Raw genomic sequence first — 24,293 nt, 5'->3', positions numbered from 1 at the left:
TGGAGTATTGACCTATGCATGTTCACTGTATTTATGCACCCAATTAACATGTGTTCTGCTTTGTATCCAATCCAGAAAGCATACATAGTTTACATATACAAACGGTTTACATACAAACAGATTAGGCTTTCATGTATGAGCATTTGTGTTTGTAAAGTAAGGATATCTCAGGGATCATGGAATCATCTCTATTATTATCTTCATTATTAACATTTCATTCTATTGTTGTGCCATGGGCTGCCTCCTCAATCCCAGTCTTTTCTTTCTGTGTAGTGTAAGACTAGCTGCATCTACCAAATGAATCAGAATTCTCCTCCAACTAGTAGGCAGGAAGGTTTGACGGTCTTTCAAAGTAGGGTGATAGCTCTCTTACCTATTATAAAAGCCAAATCAAATTTCAAGATCACTATCCCCCTTTTAGGTTTCTGGAATAACCCAAGAATATAAGCCTATCCTGTTGAAGGGCAGCATGGGTCTGAAGCTTGTGTGCATCTCACAGCAATGTGGGTTTTCTGAAGGTTGATTCGGAATTATCTTGTTCATTTTCTGCTGGGTGAGTAAAGTCCTCTGTAACATGTTAAACTGTATATATGAAGCGTGAATTCTGGGAGACCTTATGTAGACAGTCGGTCACTGATTTCACGCTCAATGTCTGTTTCAAATGTGCCCGTAAATGGGACGATTGGTATGTCTGAAAGTTCAAGTATTGCTTTATAGAACCAGGAGACAAGCTGTCTGGCATTCCTCGTAGTCATGGCCACTGCAATAAGGTGATTCTGCACCATTTGCTTTTTCTGCATACTATAGCTTTGCTGCATTTGCCACATAAGTCATGGTCTGCTGCATAATCTGCAGAGTTTAACAACAAAAATTCCCTCCAGCTCAAACAGATCAAAAGTTACTAAAAACGTGGCAATGTGTTTGCATGCAGTGGACAGTCGTTTGCAAAGGTTAACTTGGGCTTCCAGTTAATAAGCTTCAAAATTAGTGGCCCATGTCCTTATTTATCCAATGGCAGTTTAAATTTTGCTAATGCTACTCTTCTTCTGTTAGTCTCACATCAGATCACGACATGGTAGCATAATCACTGTGAATAGATTGAGCTATACGGCCCATAGTGGACAAAGAGAATGTGAATGAGAATGCAAACAGAGATCGCTGCATACGAACCACGGATCTTAATTTGACCTCTAATGTATCACTCTCTAGAAAATATGTCTGGATCCCAAATTATCAGAACAGGACTACTTCCCATTGCATCTCATGGCCCGAGAATAAATCTCTACTTGGTAGTGTATGGAATTTTTGGAATTTGCAGGATTTGCTTAAAATAATGCCCAGGCTCAACACATCTTTGAAGGAGCAGAGAGCATTCAAAATAGTTGTGAGATCACCCTCAATACCCCTAACAAAGCAGTATATCATGTGTATAAAGTGAGATTGCATAATTAGCATCTCCCAGTTGAGTTGCTCATTCCTACCCCAAAAGGGCCTTTCTGATGGATAGTTGTTCAATGGCTAGCAAGAAGAGGTGGGGAGAGAGTGGGTACCACTGCTGGCATCCTCTTCCCACTTTATACAATACCAATATGGATCGTCAAGCTATAACCCTGGCCCTTGGCCTAACATGGAGGATAAGGATCAAATGGAGCATTTGCCTGCCTGTTGCAAATTGTGGCAGTACTTTCAAAATATAGCGCTAGTTGCACGTCAAAAGTTTTCTCCAAGGCCAGACAGGCCATGCATAGACAAAGACCAGGAGTCTTTTCTATAATACTACAGGGGCATCCAATATTCAGAAATGTGTTAAGAGGGATAAAGCCATTTTGGTCCTGTAATAAAGTAGGTAAAATGGCTAGTAGTTTGTGTGCTACTATTTTACTGAGTATCTTTTATATATTACATGCTGTAGGGGTTGGTACTAGTATTGCTTGTCCGCTGTGTTAAGTAGTTACCTGTTATCGAGTGCAGACCAGTTTGAGGGCAAAAAGGCAGCATATTCAAGTATTGAATCCCCTAAGGTGGTTGTCTTCCCTTGTGCACCTAGATGGTTTGCACAGACGTCTGTACTACATCATGCACCTCTTAAGGTAGTTGGCATGCCTTGCACAACTTTGTGTGGCTAGCCCTTTTATTGTTATGAGTTTCAAGTTGTGTGCTACCGTGGGTCTAGTCACTCAAAATGGAGTCTCCATGACAGCCAATATAATCATGTGCTCTCTACAGCTCACCTGCATTAATAATTACTATTGCTACAAAGGACCCTTGACTGGGCTAGTGAAGTAATTTCATGGCACATCCTGGTGAAAGATTGAAAACCTTGCACACATCTCATTTATTTTAGGCTTTTTAGCGCCAACTGGCAGCTTGCTAACCATTTAGACTGCTGGATTACGCAAGATCCGGTGGAATTTGCACTTAAACTTTATCAATCAAGTTACATTTATTAGTGTAAGTAGAGGTCATTGTAAAGTTCATCTAAACTGTAAGTTCTGAAAGAAGGTTAGCGTGGAATGGTTGGGATATTAATGAGATAGGGGAATGTGACTACCAATATTCAATGGGAGCGGACGCCACAACCCAGCCCTCTGTCTGACTTTCTTCAGTGACCATCCCAATGAACCATCTAATGGAGTTAGGGTACAGGTAGAACATTAGGTTGGTTCTCAATTTGGTTTTCTCTATTGTGTTCTCTGCTGAGCCACACTGCTTGCTGTGGGTTGTATTGTCAATGTGGGTTTCATGTTCGTTTGCAGTTTAGTTTGTGCTGATTAAGGGAAATCAAGGCAGAGTAAACCACAAAGGGCATCAAATTAAGGAGTACTGTGGGCTTCCAGTTGTATTAAAGGGCGCCTGACTGCAGAGAGGTCCTGGCCTTCCTGTTTTGTAAGATAGTGGTTGTGCTCCCTGCCCATCTACTGGTAAGAACAGACAATGAAATGATGGCTGCTGGGATCTAGTTTCATCTACAGGTCAAATTCCAGAAAGTTCCTCTTGGCTTCTTATCATTGTAAAGTCCTACCTATTCACATTGTGTGATAAGAAATTATACATACAAATGTTCTAAGTAATGTGCTTTTGATACAAATGCTATAAAATAGATGTCACCTTTGCCTGTATTGTGACCTGCGTACCCTTTAGGTTTGCTCTAGCACACACAATCGTGATGACGCGCACCGAGAGGATGAATCTGCACACCCCCCAACACGGATGGTAATGGTTACACCCATCAGTGATTGTCTGGCCATTAACCATAGCATGTTAATTGCCAAGGTGGGAAGGTAGAGGCATCAAAGACTTTAGGACTGGTGTTCTGCTGCTTTAAGGCAGTCTTGCTTATGTGTTCATAAAGGCAGCACTCTAGCAAGAGTTAGCATCTGTAAAGATTAAGGCGTTGCTTAGAACATTGCTTACCGTATGACACCTTTGGAGTTGCCGCTCCTGTCTCCCATGAGAACAAATGCAGTCAAAACAATTCTAGTTTACCGCAGGTAGGAGGACTGCCTGGATAAACAAGCAATACGTTTTTAAATCAGAAAACTGAAATGTGACATTAAATCTATTCACTTATTAATTTTCCCTGGTCTTTTCAAATATTTGGCCCTGTTTCAGAGAAATGTAGAGATTAGTGTATTAAAAGAGGAGTTGTTGCTCATTTACTATTACTTTGAACTGAAACATTGTTTTTTCCCTTTTCAGTAGTAATATCCATAAGGAGTAAGTAGACATTAATTTAAGTAGATAACATACAAAAACACAAAATGTAATATTAGTTTTCTTTAATAGAGTCCCAAAAACGTTTCTACTGAAGGCTTAGTTTTTCCAAAAGTAGAGTATTTAGTGATAAGGTTTTAGTACATTCCTTAGTGCTGTAGGTTTAGTTAGCCGTGTTAGATTACATTTTATATGGGAAATTATTCTTTTTTTTCCCCCAGCAGGAATTATAAAAATTAAAAAAAACACAAGCAGCCTCAATCGGAGTGCTTCTAATAATTTGAATTAGGTTTTAAAGCACTGTTTTAGCGCAACTTTCGATGCAGTCACTGTTTTGCCCCCTCAGTTCTCTGCAAACAATCCCTGCTGTAATTTGTGGGGACATAAAATGTGGGTAGGGGACTGTTGTGCAGTAAAACTGACCTCAAAGACCATTGCCACATATTATTCCCCATTACCAGCCGGGAAGCTCTGAAGGTACAGTGCGTTTAATGTATTTTCATAGGAGGGTGGCAAAGGAGGCTCGGTGAGAGCAATATTATGTCCACAACTGGGAGAAGACTTGTACTGGACAGTGTGATATGTGTTGGTAAACTCTAACTTAAAACAAACCTTAAAAGCTATATATGAAACACCCTTATGTTCTTTTTCTCACCCATATTTATTGCTAATTCAAACAGTGTGATAAATATTGAATGAAATCGGGTTAGTTAATACAGAGATATGAAATGTGCCATACTTGGCTTATAAACTAAGTATTTAGGACCAGGGTATAGTCTACATATAGAACTTGCATCATATGTACACATAATTAAACTTCATTCAATGCCAGTAAACCACAGCTTTGAGTGGGAGGTCAATTTCGAGGATTCAAATTGTACAACTGGAGCCCTGTTAGAAGACCCACAGGACATACTTGCTTTTGTCTTGCTGTTTTTTTATATGAATCTTTGCTGGTCCTCTAACTTCCTGTGTCCAATACATACTATTTTCCTCTCCCATCCAACACCGCTCCAGTGTTCTAGCTCGCTTAGCATACTCGCCCAAGAGGCGGCTCATGGTAACTTACTCTTTCACTCTACACTCAGTCGATAAATTAGTGCATATTACCATCAGAATTCATATGCCAATTTGTGCATTGCACATCAGAGTCTGCCTTTTTTATGTCAAAAGTTTATTTATAATGAATGCACAGGCATCTCCGCGAATTGGACATCTTCAGACTTCCAAGGAGAAATGGGCTCATGATACACAGACAATGAGGGCTGTAGACTGGCTGTTTTATTCTTATCTGGACTCTTGCAGTATGTATGGAATGCCAAAATACAGCCACAACTTGACCTCATCTAGGAAGCTGTGTACAGTAGAAGACTAGACTGGAAAACATCCTGTAAGAATGCATGTCTGATGCCATCAGAGAAACTCATAAGGGGCTTTTGATGCTGAACTGGTTCAGCTCTTCTAGGGACTAGAAAGGGATGGATTTCAGCATCGATTGATTAAACCAAAAACCATCTAACATGGAATTCTTTTTAACATACTATTGTATTTCCTATGTTATCATGATTGGTCTGTTGACGCTAGTTACAACATTTATTCATATAATATGCACTAGGGTAGGGCATTAATTATCATTCAAGACTTTCAGATATGCAGTGTGGATTTCTTGTGTTGGTTCATCAATGTGCAAATGAACCATGGAACTCACCAATAAAACAATCCTCTAGTCTCACAGGATTTTTCGTTGCCCCATATTAATTATCCTCAAGTAGGTGGGAGGTGTGTTGGTCCACAGTCTGCCTGATTCCCTAGCTCGTAGCTGAAAGATTGGTGAAGCATGTGCATTTTACAGGATTTAAGATTTCTAAACACTCGGCCAAATTTGCTGTTTAACCTGCAAAAACATATCATTACATCCAACTCATGGGCTAGAGTTTGTCGTACAATTGGTTAACAAGACCCTATGGTTTATTACGGACGCAGAAAAAAACATACCTAATATTGGTTACACAGTCACCTTAAGAGCTTCTTATTAACTGTAGAATTTGTTACACGTAACTAAGAGGTTTTCCCCGTTTCAATTGTCTCATTCTGAATCTGTTGTAAAATGGCTGTCCAAATGAGGACGCGCTTTTGGAGTCCTTTGACACAGAATCTCAAGGGATGAGGGTACCCTTAGATGGGGGGGAAGGAGGGGACAGAAACACAGCATGCTCCTTAAAATTTTGATCCTGCACATGCAGCAGATCCTGTAAAAAATTTCCTTATATACAGAGCTGTTTAAATTCTGGAAAGTTATGACCCTTATGCCTCACGGTAAATCCCTATAGGTTTCAAAGATCATCAAGCATGGCTGGAGGCGAAACTTGTCAATGTAGTGGAACCTGCTAGCATGGGTCCTTTAGGTCTTCCAGACGCTACTTTGCCAGTATTAGTTGGTTATATCCCATATCCTAACATAGTACATATAGCTGATGTGTAGAATTAAGACATTTACTAAATGAATTTGAGGTCATCTATAGGAGACTATACGTAGTACAGACAATAGGTACTGGTAAGGTTGGTTCACGCTGTTGCCCCACAGGCACCTGCTTCAATGCAGAAATCTGGCCCGCAAACTGTTAACGCAGTAATGGGCAAGCGAAACAAAACTAGGAGCCCTCGCAAAACAATTTGAGAAGGTCTGTCCACATTCAACATTGCAAGATAAGCATAGGCCACTATGTGTGTTCATATTCTCATGATACCACCTACACAGAATCATACTAGATAAGTAATAATATTTGATAGCGTATATACTACAACAGGTGGTACACCATTTTTAATGGTATTAACAACAAATACAGGAAAAACATGGAGCAGCTCCAGTGGTTTATTTGGGTATGTAGTTAGTTGGTAATTTGAGTCGTTTCAAAATTTTAGTGACATCTAGGGACAAAGCATATATATTTTATCACAAGGGAACCCCACATTTTTGAACCAGGGGTACAATGTAGTTTAGAGGAAAACAGTGGTTCTTATAAGGCCAATAGGTCCTGATAACAGTGTGTTATCCAAAAAGACACAGAGAGCAGATTTCTCTATACCCCACAATGTCATACAATTCTTTTATGTATGTATAGGGTGGGACACAAAGGCATTGTTCGTGTAATACATTTATTCCACAATATTCATATCTGACTGTTCAAAAATATGGATATGGGGCTTACAAATTAGTGAAAAGAGGGAGGTGTGCTGTGGTGAGTTAGAAGAAATGTTAAAAACATTCATCACATTGACAACATAAGAAAACTCCTTCTAAACAATGTTTTTATATAATAAACAAGGGGTTATAATGTACTAAGGTCGACGATGCTTAGATCTCAATTCGAGATCATGATCAAAACTGGTTTGAGAGCACCTGATACCTATAAAATAAGAAAAAAGAACTTAAAGAAGGTCCCGACGAACATACCTATTAGTTAGACAAAGACATTTGTATTATTTAACAGTTTTATTTGACTATGCAAGAATGCCAAGACAGATGGAAAACTTTAAATCAATGGAAGTAGTATATTTTTGGATAACACGCTGTTATCAGGACCTATTGGCCCTATAAGAACCACTGTTTTCGTCTAAACTATCTAGGGACGAAACAGCATAAGTGGCTCTGTACCGGTTCTTGGCCTTTCTTCCTTTGCAAGATCATAAACAAGAGCTACCTAAAATTATTTCATATGTACATAGCTCTGTAGGCAACTATGCCTTGCGTAGTCTCACTTCAAAACTACAACTCAAATCTAAAAATAAATCTAAGGGTTCTGTTAGGAAAAAAGCTCCAGAAACTAAGAACAAGCATTGGCATAGCCAATAGGTCTCGCTTTTGGGACCTTATAAGTATTTAGTTATGCAGCATAATATCCTTGGTGCAACAACATTAACTGTTGCATAGTTAAACACTTATAAGGTCCCAAAGGCGAGACCTATTGGCTATGCCAATGCTTGCTATTTTTGCACTGAGTGTTGCTGCTATAAATGTATTAGTTGAAGATTTTATTTTATTGTTTTTATATTTCTTAATCTTAAAGTGAAACTTGTTGGACGCACTATGAAATCATGAGACAGTGGGGGACCACGACATTACATAGTGTATGTGGCTGCTTTATTATGAAAACTGCTTTTGCCTGAGGAATGTATAAGCTAAGATGCTTCTTTAATGGTCATATTCTTATATGTCGAATAACGATTATTATTAATATCATCACGGCGTAACTAAAAACTCGTACGAGTCATAGGTAAATCACTTTTCCTGATAGTGTAAATACAGTATTTGTGACTATGTAAAGGAGGGGGGTGTTACACAAGCAACTGCAAACTGACTGCTCCTTTGTGCCATCTTGTGTCTAATCAGCTACCCCATGCTCATGATTGACTGGTTTCCCGAATCCAGGTCCGAATAAAGTTCATATGAAACTCTTCTATGCAAATCCCTCATGCTCCAGATGCTTCTGCAACAATAAACACATCTCTGTGAAGCTTCCTGCTGCACCCTGGAGGTGCAGGGAGGTGCAGTCGGTTAAGCAGTCCAATCAGGCTGAGAGCTCAAGCAGGGAGGGGTGAAGGGCTCAAGGAGGTGAGGCACAGACATCTGTGAAGATATTCAGAGGTAGTTGGGCCGTGAGTGGGAGGCTTGGAAGGGTCGCAAGGGACGTGTTGAAAAAATTCACATGAAGGAGGCGGAGAAGGACTTGGCATGGGATGCATGGAAATTTTCGATATAAGGGAGTTCAGGTCGGGTCAGGAGAGCTCACATACTAGCTTCAGGAGACAATTGAGGGAGAAGCAGGGCACAAGTCCTAAACAAGCATTGGCCGCGCAAAACTGGAAGCTGGTAATAAGAGAACCGGCGTCAGATTCAGAAACCCGCTAGTGATGCGCGGGAGCAGGAAAAAGTGATCGCGCTTGAAGGGGGCCGCAAGCAATGTATAAAAAAAACACGCTAGTTATGTGCGCGCACGCAGCAGCAGAAAAGAGTAAAAGTGATCGTGCTGGAAGGGAGGCAGATGGAGGCTGCGTGCGTGAACGCAAGCTTGAGGCCAGCAAAAGCCTCTGGTAGAACTTTGAAAACCCCAAAACTAAATGTCTCGCAGAGCAGCGCATGCGCTGGCTCAGGCGAGACCTAAAAAAGCAGAAAGCCTGTCAGAGAACTAGAATTGCATATCCTCAACAGCAGGAGTCCAGGAGAGATGGATATAATTTGAGTAACCATGAAAAATGTTAATGCCAATTCGGTGTCAGTAAACCATGACTCTGTGGGGAGTAAGAAGCATACAAACTGATGATTATTATTGATGACGAATATATCCAACCAAACAGCCTAGAAGAAATAAGCATAAAGAAGAACAAGAAAGGTACAGAACCAAAAGTTAATTTTAAAAAGAAGAAAGTAGCAGGTCTGACAAATGGAGACGTGCCTCACAGACTGCGAACCCTTCTGCGGACTTAGACAGTAGAACATCTAGACAGGGCAGTGTTCGTCACTATACATCACAAGACTCAAAGAATAACTGGTCATGACCCTAAGAACATATTCATATAGAAACACCGGATGGACAAGTAAACACTTGGGTGCCGATCACGATCCGGTAAAAAAATTCCCCGTACGACTCGTATCCGGTCTTTTTACCGTACAAATCGTACAAGTGCCGTACAAACTGCCAATTACGATTCGCATGGTAAAAAGTCCATACGAATCGCATTGGGAATTATTCCCCACACGTCCTCGGGTCGGAAAATGTGTCCGACACGTCCACGGACGATTTACCGTACAAATGTGAAAAGTGAAGTCCGACCGCGGAATTACGATCCATCCCGTGCGTCCGATGTTACAACCGTATGGAAAAAACACCGTCCGCACCGAACTCCCATAACAACCATGGAGACATGTGCCCGCATACGCGCCGACCCCCCCCCAGCCCCCGTACGTTTGAGTCATACCCCCACCCGTGTACGTGTCGAACCCCCCGTATATGTACACCCGTGTACGTGTCGAACCCCCCGTGTATGTACACCCGTGTACATGTCGAACCCCCCGTGTATGTACACCCATGTACGTGTCGAACCCCCCCGTGTATGTACACCCGTGTACGTGTCGAACCCCCCCGCGTAGCGCTGGGGGTACGCACCGTACATACACGGGTGGGTGTACGACTCGAACGTACACAGGTGTACATACACGGGGGGGTTCGACACGTACACAGGTGTACATACACGGGGGGTTCGACACGTACCCAGGTGTGCATACACAGGGGGTTCGACACGTACACGGGTGTACATACACGGGTGGGGGTACGACTCGAACGTACACAGGTGTACATACACGGGGGGTTCGACGCGTACACGGGTGTACATACACGGGGGGTTCGACACGTACGTACGGGGGCTGAGGGGGGGTACGACTCGAACGTACGGGGGCTGGGGGGGGGGGAGGGGGGTCGGCGCGTACCGGGCCACCTACTCTGGTCGTTTCGCGCCGTACTTTGCTTTTCCGGCACTTTTTGGGTGCCGTGAAAATATTGCCGTCCGGACTGCTGTCGGTTCGAATCGTACTTCCTGGGTCGTGAAACGCTGCCTGAAAGCGTCCCGACGTCACATCGCAGCATTCCCGGATCACATTCGTACGTATATTTTCGTCGGTCGGTGTCTTTTACGATTCGTACGGAAATGGTGTTTCCGTGCGAATCGTAATTCCATGTTTGTAAAGTTTTGCTACCGGGTACGAGTCGGACGGAGAAAACGCTCCGACCGACGGTTCGTACCCGGTTTTTACCGGATCGTAATCGGCACCTTGATAGGGTTTATGTTGCAGAAATACAAATATGGAGGATATATTGTGCATCACAAAAGCTGTATTCTGATCTCATTTATAGGATGCCTATGACATCATCCTGGCAGAGTATCATCGACCTCTTTCTTTGTAAAGGGTGAACCTTGCAGACAAGAAGTAAAAATGGAAGCATGTACCCGAAGATCTCGGGGGAAACATTCACGCGAGTGGGCTTTGAAATAAGCTCTTCCATTATATAGAAAATCAGTATACCACATGTGACTAATCCAAAGGAGTGAACCAGAGATTCAGCCTCAATATTTATTAACGCCAGAGGGAATGCAGGTTATAAAATTCATTATGGACCAATTGCTGTATCAGTGTAAAATAAATACATAAAACAAACAACTCCTATAGAAATCTGCTAGATTATAAAAATTGGAATGAACGCACTGTGAAATGCTCAAAGCATTGGACTAAAGAAAAAAAATATAAGATAATATGTTTATACAAGGTTGTGTTTGTCTCAATGGTATGAAATAGCCGTAGGCTCTTGGCAGCAAGAATGATAGAGATCTTAAAATAAATATTCTGTCTTGCTGTCATACACTGATGAAATATTATTTTAGAAACATACCTGAGCAAGACGCAAATAATCTAAATCAGCAGCCACACATAGTACAGATTGGCATTGAATAGACAATCTAGCTGTATTCCATAAAAATGACTAAAGGAACTTCTGGTATTTTGATCACAAAATCAAATTTAATATTTTAAATACATTATATTATTTAAACATATAAAATGATGAACAAAATACAATATTTACATGAAGTGTCCTATATAATAATCAATTCATGAAGTGAATTATAAAATGCATTTGATAAGCTCGTAATTAGTTCCAGCAGTGTTAAATTAGGCCTGGGCGTAGTTTCTGGAGTTTTGCTACGCGGAACTCCGCGAAGTTACAAATAACTCTGTGAAGTTCCACAAGTGGTGGAGTGCAGTGCGAACTGCAGTTTGTGCTGGTATTCCTGCAGCTCGGGTAGAAATCCTACCCAAGCAGCAGCTCGCGAACGGTAAAGGAGAAAAAAACTCTACTGCACATCGCGAAGCAGAGTTTTCTCCACTTCGCGAGCTCCGCGGAGTGCAGTAAAACTCAGTGAACGGAGCGAAGTTCACCGCCCAGGCCTACTCATGTTCAGTCTTAAACACACTTGATACATAGAACAATAACTCGAGGAATTGGTTCATTAGGAGGAGACTATAATGTTGAATGATTTGATAATGTGAATGGCTTAGGTTTTATGTAGTGGACGGTAAAATTACACTACGCACGCTATGGCAGAAATGCCTTCATCAGGGAGCCATCACATTTTTCAATCTGATTCTCAAACGTGATCATCAAGTTGTACTAGATTCGAGGGCCATTGGAATATGGGGCCTCCAACTAATAAGAAGTTCATAAAGGTGCAACGATGAACAAAAATCAAGGGTCACAAGGTCCAGTCTCATTAGCACTAAACTTCAAGGAAATGTCAAGTACGAAAAATCCAAATTGGGCACTAGGCGGCAGTATTTACTTGATTACAAGATCCCTATGGTAAATGCATACGGACTAGGAAAGGAATATCCTTATATTATTTGCCCAGCCAACCAATTATGGACTGTCCACTCTATAAATGGCGGTCTGACAGCAACTCGCCTCGCATTTCATACACTGATCAAACATACATTACAGATGAAATGTTGATTTAAAAGAACACCTGGAGAGGGTGAAGCGAATAGTGAGTTTGCTAGTTTGCCACAGGTAGGCAGCCGAGCACATTACTTAAGGAGACGGGTCGCAGAGCAGAATCTCAGCAGTGAAGAGAATGGCGGCCTAAAATTAAATAGAATTGAGATTTACATTACTGGACATTAGACAGTGGCAGCTTGGCAGAGCGGCCAGCGGCATGAGAGGCTGCAGGCCCCCAAACTCGACTCTGGCAGTCATGGCCGTGTTCCGGTCCGGATGTGCGTGGCATCATGAAGGGAGGTTGCAGGCACCAGTGAACTCTCTCTCTGGCGCTGCAGCGGCCTCGGTCAAACTCTGGTTCGGACTCGAGCAGCACCTTGATGAGAGGCTGCAAGCTGTACGCATCCTACTGGTCGGTGGTTCCAGCAGCGGCGAGCTCCATTCCAGCCAAACTTTACCAAACTACCAATAACTGCCGCCTGCTAACGTCGTGCCGTGGGCAGCACTCCCTGTCTCGGCATTGGTTACCTATGGGGACACATTGTTGCACTGTCCCTAATAACGCCATCATGTCACGTAAGTGCCAAATGGAGCCTGCGCATTTAAACTAGCCCCTGCGCCTGCAGCAGTCACAGTCCCTGTCAGGCTGGCTGCCATAGCAGTGCGCCAATGCTGCTTTGCTCAATGCTAATTATAGCACGCCAGGTTGACAGGTTTACTGAGGCCTTAAAAATGCGTGACTTTGCATTTCAGTGCGGTGATGCGGACCGCCACACTGAAATGCGTGGGTCTAACGCCTGATGCGTGATACTTGGCAGGACTGTATAAAATAAACTTTGGCAAATCAAAAATTGCATATTTTAACTTGGGTATGAATCATCCAGTTAGGGTAAAGATTTAGCACCGGACTTCCTTCAGTAGTGTGGTACCTTACACCTTCCAAATATATTGAAAAAGTTACAAGAACCGATATGGTTTTTGAACGAGTTCACCTGTCACATTATGATGTACCTGCCACATATGACGAGGAAGTGAAGCTCTTGACTACAACTATAACTGTACTACTAAAAATGTGCATTGTGGCACAAACATACCATTGTTGTAACATGCACTAATCTGAAAATGCAATAAAATAGGTTTAAAAAAATAAGACGAGCAAGTGTAGCTCTTGTATAATTAAATGTTGCTTCGCTTTTCAGAAAATAAATGGGTAATTTGAAGATACACACTTGGACTGGAAGCAGACATGTTAGCGACGAAACATCCCCAAATGGGGGACAAGAAGAGGAACCTAGTCACTAGGGTGGTTCCTAGCACTTCAGGCTACACATATGTAATAATTAACAGTAAGAAATCCCGAGGTCTACAAAAACGTTATACACAGGTGTGGAAAAACCACTACTAATCAGTTATGAAAGAAAGAATTGAGTGAAACAGAACTAGTAATTAAGCTCAACAGAGTTATTTTAGGGCATATCCCTTTTTAGGACGAAATCCCTCACTCACCAAAGGTGACATGCTTCATCATTTGGGATTCTCCTCCCAGAGGAAAAACCTAGTTCCTCTGGGGGCTACAACCCCCTCTACTAAGAGGGAGGAGCTCAGGGATGTTTTAGTATGTTAAATCGGATATTATAAATCCACATATGAAGAGCTAATAGTATGAATGAGGACGCAGCGCAAAACAAAACAAAACTGTGAGGAGAGTAAAGTTTAAAACTGACTAAAGGACGCCAAGGAAAAACATAATTGTAAGACGTTCTTTGCCAGGATTTAAAAATACAGGGCATCAGCGGTCGGAATTATAGACCGCGATGATGAAAAAAAGTTACTTTTTTTCATCTCCTCATGGGCATCGACTCCATTGTTAGATTGTTTTCTTTCCGCCATTGTGTTCGGACGTGTATTGCTGCGCGCCGGTTCAAAACCGTCCTCCGGGTTCCCCTCAGTGCGCAATCCACTCTGCCCTCGACTGTATGGTTATCGTACGCGTTTCCCTGTCTCCGCGTATCCCTTTGATCGGAAAATCTCTCATCTTCGGTTGAAAATATCATGGGTGGCCTTCGGGCCTAGCTGCGTCGATCCACCCCTGAGCCAATGGAACGAACTCTGTTTCAATTTTGTCCTAGGTGCCACTTGAAGTACCCTCCACACCGATGTACACCAGGTCTGCAACTTGTGTTTATCACCGGTGCACAAGGAAGAAGACTGCGAGGCCTGTCGCTCGTTTAGGTCGGAAAAGACTCTTAAAGATCGTCGGGCTCAATGACGAGAAATGCAGCGCCAAAGTACTCAACAAACTCCAGAGCTCTTCGGAGAAGAGTCCAAACAAGAACAAGCAGCAGCTGCAGAAGAAGAGGAGACCTTCTCGGTCGAAGAATTTAATTCCAACCTCGAGATCGAATTGAAGTGAGAAGACATTTCAGCGGGACACGGTGTCGTGAGTACCAAAACCCCCGAACCCCAAAAAACTACCTTTTACCAAACATGAGGCTTTGGCACCACCTCTGCCATCGGGCCTTGGTCGGCACCGAGATGACGTTTCTGACACCCTGCCCTCAGGCCCAGCACCAAAACAACTACTCAAGCCTTCCGACTCTGAATCAAGCGGAGACAAATTGTCTTCGGACCTAGAGACGTTTTAATGCATGGGCAAAGTGGGCTCTGGCCCAGGGTCCCAGTCTTTCAAGGGGGCCCCCTGTTAGAGCCTGCTTTGATCTGCAGAGTCTTGCCCCAATGACCTTGAATATTTCTTAGAGATCGTTTTAAATACGGTTGTCCTTTATTTATTTTTCATGTCAGTGATGTGAGAGAGTCTGTTGCAGACAAATGTTGTGTTTATGTTTCATGCAGCAGCCATAAAATAAAGTTTCTTTTAGATCAAAACAGGACCCTCTTATGAGAAATGGGAAGATGTGAGAAATTATTTGCAGTAATATTAATGAGCTGCTGATGTGTTACAATATTGAAAGCACATCAATATCCCTGCATTTTAGATGTAAACACATTTAAGATTTGGATAAGTGTACCTGCTCAGTATCAGTGGCCTGGCCAAGAGAGGGCATAAAAGAGGTGAAATTGGATCACTGAAATTGGATCAAATAAATTCAAAGGGGCCCTCAAAACTCGTTTGGCCCAGGGCTCCCAAAATCCTTAAGATGTCCCTGTTTGGACCCGAAACATTCTGCTCTGAAAGACAAATCTGGTTCGGAGACAAAATCCCCCGGGTCAAAACAAGAGTCTGCTTCGGAGCCGAAACCTTCCACTTGGAAACAAAAAGCCGCTTGGGAGCCTAAACCTTCCGCTTCCGAGCACAAGTCCGGTTCGGCACCAAAACTTTTAGTGCAGAAATCCAAAGAACATATTTCAGAGTCTCCAGAACCCATCTTAGACATTATGAAAGACAGAATGGATCCAAAGCAGAAAAAAATGTATATCAATCCAGACACTGGACACATATTGGCCAAAACTCATTCTAAAAGGAAACTTAGCTCAGGAGGACACTGGAGACAAGATTCCCCTCAAAAAGAACAAGCATTGAAAATGCAATAGGTCTCGCCTTTGATTAAGTTAAAGCCATTTGTTTTGCTAATGGTATTGTATAGCAAAGCAAATGGCTTTAACTTCATAAAAGGCGAGACCTATTGCATTTTCAATGCTGGTTATACTTTCTAGGTGATAAAATGATGACCATTGAGTTGGAAATCCATGAACGCCGGCTGTCAATTACCAGTAATAAGACAAATGTGTGATGAACACAACAATGTCATGTTGTGCAAGCACACAGATGAGGGTGTGGAGGCGGCACACACAACGTGCCTACAGGTGCACGCACAGGATGCAAAAAGCACCCTTGGACAAGCCAGCCACGTCACTAACACAAGGACCACCAGAAGACCGCATGTAGTAAATAATTTTACAATCGATCACCCCCAGCAATACAATCGATTATAAGCTCAAGCTGCACTATTGATCTGACTAGCTGTGAAGAAGACTGCTTTCTAAACAGCTAGGTGAGAGCGCGTCAGAAGTGTGGGGGCGTTATCAGCAGTTGTCACCCAAAAAAGGTGGTATCTGGGACCCCCCAGTCCACTGATGCAGGCAGCCACAGTACCACCCCCACCTCCATTCCAGGGCTGGGCCCCTGCAGAGCTCAGTGCAATGTGAAACAAAGCACAGATCCTTCAGGCTAGCTCAATAGTTGGGTACACCCAAAGTAAGCAGAAGGAGAGCAGCAAGTGATAACAATTGCAGGTTCTGTATCCTGCCTTCCAAAGCTGTCTGTGATGAAATACCTTTTTTTATCTAGGTCAAAGCTCCTTTAAGTGCATTTTGGGACACAGAGAAGAAAGCCTGCATTCTTCGTTTCTCTGGTGCACCTGCTGAAAACAGAAGTCGTGTTGGTGGAGTCAACGTCCGCCTAGCCGCAGGCACGGGGTAGATTACTGAACTGCATCTGAGAGTACCAGCCTCCTCAACTACTCGAACGTCAAGTAGGTAAGACGTGGAAGTAGGGGTTATGCCTGTTGCACAAGTACACAGTGGAGCAAAGTGAATGCAGTGGCAAGGAACAGGCTGCGCGTGCGCATGTTTGAGACCAGAGAAACCATCAGGGTTAAAGCCTACCACGCCAGTGGTTCAAATTGGAGACATTTATTCCCTTATATTCCATGAACTTCACACAACCTGGTTTCTAAGACCTTTACAAGAGTCAGACCTATAGTGGCAGCACATATATAAGCTATGTTAGGACATACAGCATGTATACACGCTTTCCACCATTTTACAGAAGCAATTGGTGACAGCAGCATAGCTGGAATACACACAACAGGTGAGAGGTGTTTGTCGGCAACACAAACACAAGTGCAAACAGTGCTTAATTTGTAAAACACTAAGTGCCAGGGCCCTTCTCGGAAGGTCACTGCTGCCTGCACCACACATTGCTCACAGTTATGCGTGGCAGTAAAGACGGTGATGCAGGAAGAGACCGCTTGGGCCACAGAAATGGAAAACCAAAATGGCGGATGCCTGTTTACATTCCGGATGAGTCTTTACAGCAGCTGTGCCACATTAGAGGATGGGCATAACCTGGGGTATCGCTCTGACTAGGAGTACTGAAGAAACACTGGTACTTCTCTTTCCTCACAGAGTCCCCGGAAAGGGAAATGTGCTCAGACTTCCTTGAAGCGAGCGTCATTATGACTCAGCTGCTGCTGTGCTGATATTGAAAGGTGCCGACTTCACTTTGCAGTTACTGGAAGGCGAATAGAACTGTGGATGTGAATGTTGTAAAGTGACTTAAAAGTTGACTTGGCCAACTCAGGCTTCAATGCGAGTTGTCACCTTCCAATTCATCAGACCCTCTCTCAAAAAAGTATAGGTTGCTGTGACTGCCAGAAGTCACACCTTATTTTTGCAGATTTTATATAGCGCAAACTCGACCCGAAGGTATTGGAGCGCTTTACACTTCTTAGAATGTAAGGACATCATACACAATACAGGAAAGCCTGGATATTTTCTGAAAGTATGTCAAATCAACAACATGGAGTCGTCAATAACATCAGTGAAGGATTTCATATTCTGAGATATTGGGAAACAGTCAGAGGAAACGACCGCTATATAAAAAAATATTGTAACTATTAATCAGCAAACAACGCGTAATAATAACATAGGTTGCTTGCTTCTATTTCTCACCTGAACATGATTAATACTCCCTTAAAACGGATTGCTAAAATAGTAATATTTTAGCCTATTGCCAACAAATGTGTTTACTAGTATTTTCTTTCAAAAGGAGAATGTAGCCGTTCAGAGGGACTGGATGCTTTTCTGGCGGCGAAAAAAAAGTCGCCTGAGTGTCACGCCGCCAGTAAAGCATCTAATCCCCGCGTGCACATTTACTGTCTGTCTCTCCACGTGCACGTTTTGGAATCCGTATCGATTCCAAAAGGTCCTCGTCATGGCGAGAGGAGTGCATACGCGCTCCTAACGCCAGACGAGACCTAAAAAGGACACTGCTACAAGTTCGATCCATTACCTTTCCCTCCACCACCTCCACCATCGTCGCCTTTACCAATACTACCAGGCTTTGATCCATTACACATAACACCACAGGGATCTCCTCACACACAGACTGATTTAGGAGATGGGGATGATGATGAGAATGATGACAAAGCTCCTTTGCCTAGATGTCCATGGAATGATTACAATGTTGATCCACACATGGATAATGATCCAAACCTATACCCTATAAAACCTTCACCTTCAGATGATAACGTATCTTATCTGGGGCTAATTTCCAGGGCAGCAGCATATCATAGGGTTACACTGCATAAAGAGGCATTAGATGACAATTTTTTATTTGAGGCACTGGGGTCTTCACATAGAGTTAGTCAAAGTATCCCTGTGTCGAAAGGCATGGTGAGACATGCAGATTATATCTTTAAAGATCCAGTTCGTACACGAATCTTAACACCCAGGGTTGATAAAAAAAATATGAACCATCACCCTCTCATCCGGGTTTCATTAAAGTACAGCTCCCCCTTGATTTCCTGGTAGTTTCCAAAGCTCGTAAAAGGGTGAACTCACAGACATCTGGTGATGCTCCTCCCCCAGATAAAGAAGCTCAGCTTATTGGCGCATCTGGTAAAAGGGTAGCTGCTCAAGCCGCTAATCACTGGCGTACTGCCAACACACAGGGCCTCTTAGCCAGATATGACAGGGCCACTGGGATGAATTGGAAGGTCTACTTCAATACCTACCAGATGAACACAAGAAAAACAACAAGAGCTAGTTCAAGAAGGAAAGCTCATCTCTAACTGTTCCATTAGAAGGGCTCTTGATGCTGCTGAAACTGCAGCATGGGAAGTTAATACCAGCATTCTCTTACATAGAGATGCCTGGCTCAGAATTAATGGCTTTAAACCAGAAGTCCTACAGTCTATTTTAAACACTTTCTTTGATAAACAACATCTTTTCGGGCCTCAGGTTGATGAAGGGGTAGAAAAGATGAAAAAGGACACAGATGTGGCAAAATCCATGGGAGCGCTTCAGAGTCCTTCAAGCAGAGGCTCTTTTGTTACTCATTCTATAGAGCAAGGTCTAAAAGTACATCCTCAGACCCTAACACTTCCTCTTACAAATCCAACACACAACCCTTTCCTGGTAGAGGCTTCTTTAGAGGAGGGTACAAAGGAAACAATTTTAAAGGTAGAGATAAGGGCACGCCAATGTAAAGCTACCCCTGCCCCAATAAGCAGTGACTTGCCTACACTTCGCCCCCGATCATCTAACACCTGCCGGGGAAGGCTTCAACAATTTCTCCCCATTTGGCAATTACTACCATCAGACAAATGGGTGTTAGACATTATCCAACATGGTTATTGCCAGGAGCTCACCAGCAATCCTCCCAACATACCACCTCATACACACAAATTTGACAGAACATTTACAACTTCTCAAACAAGAGGTTCAAGCTCTTTTGACAAAAGGAGCTATAGAGCCAGTTCCTTTACAGTACCAAGGCTCAGGGGTCTACTCTCTGTATTTCCTAATCCCCAAAGAGGCCGTCTCCTGAAGACCAAAATTGGGAACCAGCACAATGTCTGTCTGTTCTATGCAGACGATCTGGTATTACTGGTTTATACCCATATTGGTCTGGAGAGGAAGCTAAATGCCCTGGCAACTTACAGCAAGCAGAACCAGCTCCATATTAATTTGGAAAAGACCAAGAGCTTGATCTTTGGAAAAAAAGTAAAGAGTTTCACTTGGCATTTAGATACGCAGGAGGTGGAGCAAGTTGACCAATTTAAATATTTGGGCTTGACCTTTAGGAGGACTTTAAATTGGGGTATGCACTGTGATGGCACCAAGCAGAAGGCCCTATTGCAGGCTAGCTGTCTGTCAAGATTTAATAGTAAATTTGGGGGGCTATACCATATTCGATTATTAAGGGCTTATGAAGGGAAGATAGCTCTGTTAGGTCTGTATGGAGGAGATTTTTTTTCCCCTTGATACTACCTATAATTGGGACAGATTAGAAGAGGTAGTGCTTAAAAGACTCCGATCACTCCCCCAAGGCACTATGGTTCACGCCATAAGGTGAGAGTGCAACTTGGTCTGGTGGAATATTGCGGCTTCTACTCGGGCTTTAAGATACTTTAACATACTGCTGGAGGATGATGAGGTGTTTAAAGCCTCCAAATTGTGCTGGGAAGAGATTCGAAGTAGAGAAAGGATGTGGACAAAGGCTGTAAGAACCAGACTAACTGCACTTAGGAACCTCCATTCAAATAGTGGTACAATTACATCTTGGTTCCCCTTTCCAGGCAAACGTGCATTGAGAGATTCTGTTGCTATGGTGTCTGAATCAATTGACCTACTGTATTTAAGGAAGAAATCCTCCATCAGCTCCTCAATCTCTACACTGGGCCAGGATCATGTTTTTTCGTATTTATAGCAGTTACCAGACCCAGGATTGAGGAATGAAATATTAAGGGTCAGGGTGGGATGTAATCTAATCTATTCATCACGCCCACACAGGACCAGGGTGCAGAATAATAGTGGTCTTTGTCTTTGCCCCTTGAAAGTTACATTCTCCCTCATACATATTCTTATGGACTGCGTCTTTTATCTTGCAAATCGAATTAAGTTTTTAAGGCCTCTGTTTTTTAAATATGATTCTCTCCATAGGAGGAAAGCATGGAGCTATTGTCAGAAATGCGCTATCTAGATGTGGCAGTTAGAATTGCTCAGTTTTTACAATCTGTTAAAACAGAATTTTAATAATAAAATGTAGGGGGTGTTGGGTAGTTCAGAGGGGGTTCTTTTAAAATGTTCTTAATTGTTAATTGAGTTTTTTTATTTATTTTTTAGGTTTTATGGGCAATTGTCTAAATAAACTTGTTTCTTACCTACCTACCTTAAGACCAATTTTGGATCTAAGGACATTAAACCTGTACATACTTTCAGAACACTTTCACATGGTCAGGCTTCAACAGGTTCTTCCACTGCTACAGTAAGGCGATTTTTTTGTCCACACTGGACTTAAAAGATGCATACTTTCATATTCCGGTTCACCCAGCTCATCGCAAATACCGCCGATTTGTGATAGCAGGAAAACACTATCAATTCAAAGTACTTCCATTCGGAATAACTACTGCACCCTGAGTATTCACAAAATGTCTGGCAGGAGTAGCGGCACATCTCAGAAGACAACAAATGTATGTCTTCCTATACCTGGACGACTGGCTTATCAAAGTCAGTATACACCAAAAGTGCTTATACCACACTCAGACTACATTACACCTACTCTACCAACTGGGTTTCACAGTCAATGCTTAAAAGTCTCACCATCAGCAGTCTTATCTAGGAGCTACTCTAAACACTTCAACAGCTCTAGCTTTTCCAAATGCAGCCAGAATTCAAAATATTCAAACTCTGCTACTAAAGTTTCAAACCAATCAATACTTAGCAGTCAGAACATTCATGCAATTGCTAGGAATGATGGCATCATGCATTGCCATAGTGCCTCATGCAAAGTTGCAGATGCGTCCTCTACAGGAATGTTTGGCACGTCAGTGGAATCAGTTGCAGGGTCAATTAATGGATCTAGTGCTGGTAGACAGCAACACCCATCACTCTCTGCAGTGGTGGAACACACCAAACGTATCAAAAGGGCGGCCCTTCATCGACCCTCTTCCACAGATTGTGCTAACAGCAGACTCATCCCTCACAGGTTGGGAAGCCCATCTTCACAACTTGACAATTCAAGGTCTATGGGACAACAAGTACAAAGCTCTGCACATAAACACTATCTAGAGCTTCTAGCTGTACATCAAGCACTGAAATATTTTCAGCCTCACCTCTTAGGGAAAGTTGCCATAGTCCGCACTGACAACATGCCAGCAATGTACTATGTACAAAACCAAGGAGGGGCGGGGGCACATTTTCTTCAACTGTTACTCCTCTCTCAGACAATTTGGTGTAGGGCAATTCATCCCAGAGTCCAACTTCTGAAGGAGCACCTCCCAGGAGTGAACATTCAGATTGCCGACCTCCTAAGCAGATTGCAGCAACAAATACATGAGTGGGAACTTCATCCAGAGGTTCTCCTTCCATTCTTTCAAGAATGGGCATTGCCACAAATAGATCTGTTCGCCACAGTGGACAACTCAAAATGCCAAAACTTCACCTTCAGGTTCCCCCACCCTCTATCCAAGGGCAATGCCCTATGGATGAATTGGTCAGGGATCTTTGCCTACGCTTTTTTGTCTCTCCTTCCATTTCTGGTTCGAAAGCTCAGGCAAACATCCCTCACACTGATACTAGTGGCTCCCACTTGGGCCCATCATCCGCACGCGGTTCACGGCACTCTTAGAACTGTCAGTAGTTCCACATCAAAAGCTGCACCTCAATTCTAGCCTTCTCAAACAGAAGGATGGAGAAGTCAGACACCCAAACCCCAAGGAGCTCAATCTAGTGATTTGACTCTTGAAGTCAGAGTTTGGTTATCTTAACTTGCCTCCAGAATGCATGACCATTCTTAAAGAAGCAAGAAAGCCTACTACCAGAGCATGATATGCAGCGAATTGGAAAAGATTTGCTATATATTGTACTAATAACAATATTGATCAACTAGACGCATTCACTCAAAATATAATTTGTTATCTTCTGCATTCACAGTGTGCTGGTCTAGCCTACACGTCCATTCGACTGCATCTTGCAGCAGTAGCTGCATATCTGCAGAACTGACAACATGCATCTTTGTTCAAGGTTTCAGTAATTAAAGCCTTTATGGAGGGCCTTAAGAGAGTTATACCACCCAGGGCGCCTCCAGCACCAGTTTGGAATCTAAACATTGTGCTTACAAGGGCTCATGGGCCCACCTTTTGAGCCATTACACAACTGTCCCCTAAAGTTTCTTTCACGGAAAGTGTCCTTTCTCATTGTGATCACTTCATTGAGGAGAGTAAGTGAACTGCAGGCTTTAACCTTAGTAGAACCCTTATTTCAACTTCATAAAGACAGAGTAGTTCTTCGCACCAACCCAAAATTCCTTCCCAAAGTAGTTTCTGCTTTTTATATCAATCAGTTGAGTTGCCTGTGTTTTTCCTCAACCTGATTCTGTAGCAGAAAGAGCTCTTCATACTCTATGTCAGAAGAGCATTATTGTACTACATTGAAGGAACAAAACAATTTTGCAAACAAAACAATTGTTTGTTGCATTTGCTACACCTAACAAAGGCAATCTCATCTCTAAATCTAGTATTGCAAGATAGATTGTTAAATGCATTCATAACTGCTGCTCTAAAGCTAAACAAACTTCATCTATACCTCCTAGAGTACATTCCACTCATAAAATAGGAGTGTCTATGGCCTTTTTAGGTAACATCCCTATAGAGGGCATTAGTTAAGCAGCAATATGGGCCACACCACACACTTTTACCAAGTATTACTGTGTAAATTTGTTAGCATGTCACCAAGCCAACGTAGGGCAAGCAGTGCTAAAAACACTTTTTCAAACAGCTGCAACATCTACTGGTTGGCCACCGCTTTGGGAGAATACTGCTATATAGTCTATGCAAAGCATGTGTATCTACATGCTTTGAACGGATTATGCTACTTACCCAGTAAGCATCTGTTCTTGGCATGTAGAGCTGTAGAGTCACACGCACCCTCCCACCTCCCCGGGCACCTGTAGTTGTTGCAGTTTTGCATTACTTACATTGCATACGCATGGACATCTCTATACTACACTTACTTACTCTATTCTCACCCTCTTGCAGGAAAACAGTCTAACAATGGAGTCGATGCCCATGCGCACTATCACCGAAAGGAGGAGTCACCTTAGCTCCTGACTAGGAAAGACTTTGTAGAAAAAAAACTTGCAAACATCCGGACCCAACACTAGATGGCAGGAGTATGGAAAGTGTGTGAATCTACAGCTCTACATGCCAAGAACAGATGCTTACTGGGTAAGTAGCAAAATCCTTTCACTATCTATTACCTCTTTGTCCCTCTCTCTTGTTCTCGTTTACT

General features: G+C 42.7%; 1 protein-coding gene across 1 annotated transcript in view; it reads right to left on the bottom strand.

Moving 5' to 3' along the window:
• The window catches only part of LOC146830301 (uncharacterized), a 39,643-nt gene that overhangs the window by 5,174 nt on the left and 10,176 nt on the right, over nt 1-24,293 (bottom strand). The window lies entirely within an intron of this gene.

The sequence above is a fragment of the Triturus cristatus genome, chromosome 5_1 (genome assembly GCF_964204655.1).
Source record: "Triturus cristatus chromosome 5_1, aTriCri1.1, whole genome shotgun sequence".
Lineage (NCBI taxonomy): Eukaryota > Metazoa > Chordata > Amphibia > Caudata > Salamandridae > Triturus > Triturus cristatus.
This window is presented reverse-complemented; position numbering and strand designations above follow the sequence as displayed.